Source organism: Macrobrachium nipponense, chromosome 31, assembly GCF_015104395.2.
Source record: "Macrobrachium nipponense isolate FS-2020 chromosome 31, ASM1510439v2, whole genome shotgun sequence".
Taxonomy (NCBI): domain Eukaryota; kingdom Metazoa; phylum Arthropoda; class Malacostraca; order Decapoda; family Palaemonidae; genus Macrobrachium; species Macrobrachium nipponense.
Genome location: NC_061093.1, coordinates 37,172,423 through 37,174,922, shown reverse-complemented (window position 1 = coordinate 37,174,922; position 2,500 = coordinate 37,172,423).

Genomic DNA, 2,500 nt, shown 5'->3' with positions numbered 1-2,500 from the left:
CGTTATTTCATTATTATGAATATCAAATATGTAATATCAATAAATAATCCCAATAAAGAAATTAACTCTTGACCAAGATGTTTCCTAAAGTAATTAAATGAAACAGTGTTACGTTAATACTATAGTCTCTTGAATTCCGCTCAAATTGTAACTAATTTGCCTCCAGTGGATTCTATTTTATAATAATACATATTCTATTGACATTATATAAGCTCCATCATCTATTTATGGCATTTTTATTGTTGAATCATTTGTATACTTAGAATTCTAGTTGAATCCTTTATGAAGAGTATTCGTATACAAATGAATGCTAAACTGAACCACTCTCCTGTCTCTGGTCATCAAGGCTTTATGTGACTTGTGTCGTCGCCCCAAACCAAAGGCAATTTGGGGTTGGGTCCCCGGCGGCGGTCGAAAATGAGGGACGATTCCTGGTCCCTTCAGAGACTGTCGCTTCGGTGGTGATTCCATTTCCGAGAATTAGAAACCTATGACCACTTTAGTTCTGATTTGTGCAGGAATTCGCACACGGCAGGCCCCGGTTATTTGGTTGGTTTGGAAGTGTGATTATAAGCAATAAAAAATATTAGCAATTCGCTCATTAGACCTTACAGCAACACATCATATACATACGAGCACACACATACATATATACATATATACATATATATGTATATATATATATATATATATATATATATAGTATATATATATATATATATATATATATATATATATATATACGTATGTGTGTGTTCCATACTCGTCGAATACCCTGAAAATTATTTACTAAAATATCTATACAAATAAGTTGCTCCAGCTTACTTCCTTCTTTTCATTACCTTTACTTTTCGTTTGTTATTCGACAACATTTCCCGGAGTCCTATCAAAAAGTTTTTAATTTTGCGGAATATAATAGACTAAATCGCTTTAGCATAAAAAACAAAATCGTATTTGCAAAACGAACGGAAAAGCCCAGATAATACGATATACAACATCCTGTCAAGAATAAGTCATGCCAGCCACGAGTAAACACGCAATAACATCGAGCATTTATCGAGCCGAATAAATGAGACAAGTAATCGCCTTAAATATGAACCTCACGCTATGCCAGTCCTATTATTCTCTGATGCGAAGAATACTCTCTGTGGCGATTAGAAAGTTTGTTTGTTGCGGATTTATTTGTCTTTTGAACATTCTGCTGCCACATTTTTAACAAAGAAAGTATGGAACATTATACGACCATGTAAACTACATATATATATATATATATATATATATATATATATATATATATATATATATATATATATATATATATATATAACATATATATATATATATATATATATATATATATATATATATATATATATATATATATATATATATATATATATATACTATATATATATATATATATATATATATATATATATATATATATATATATATATATATATATATATATATATCTATATATATATGTATATATATATATATATATATATATATATATATATATATATATATATATATATATATATATATATATATATATATATATATAAAGAGAAAAGAGAGAGAGGTGAAACTTCTGAAAGAAAAGTGAAATGGTTTTCTTCTATATTGGTTATGAAAATTATCAGCCACCACACAGTTAGTAAATCTACTATTTTGGACAGATTCTCATCTTTAATATTTTATTTTGGTTTTTTATACTCTCATTAAATACAACATTGACCGCAATGTTTTGGGTATATTGACAATCTTTGTTAAGGGCTTGTGTGCGAAGGCCTGGCTGGAAGGCGTTGCATTCAATAACTGAGTTCACTGGAAAAATTCCTTTAGGAGAAAACTTCTCAAGAATGGAAAATCCTCCCTAAAGAGTGTAGGAAAAATACGACTAGCCAAATTAATAAAGTAATAATCAGATCAAAATACGGTTAAATAATATAAAAGAAATATAGATATAAAGGACTTTTTCTTTCCATGGTAACATAGTCAAAGTAAAGCTGACGTTCTCTCTCTCTCTCTCTCTCCGTTTTATACAAAAAACTGGTTGGATGAGGGGTCCTAAAAGGGATGTGCGGTCTTTCGGCGTATATATAGTCATAAATTCGGTTTTTATTATCGACGTCAAGAAAACTTGTTTCGAAAAACAAAAATCATCTTTTCTCCATATGATTTGCATCTTTAGTCCTCGAAGCCCATATGTAAAGCTGACTGCTTTATTCGACATGTATAATATAAACTATTAGACACACACACACACTGAATGTTTTGATCTTATTTATAGTCAAATACATGTTTAAGTCAGATAAAATTTTTATTTCTGTAGTTGTAATTCATGAAATTATGTAAAGCGGCGTGTAAGTAAGAAGGGAACGTTCCTAGCATTAGAATGTTTCCAGAAAGTCTAAAATTTGCATGCTATCTGTAAACCAGGTTATAAATTCCCATAAAACATTGAAACTCACCTACTTTTCACACAAACCTA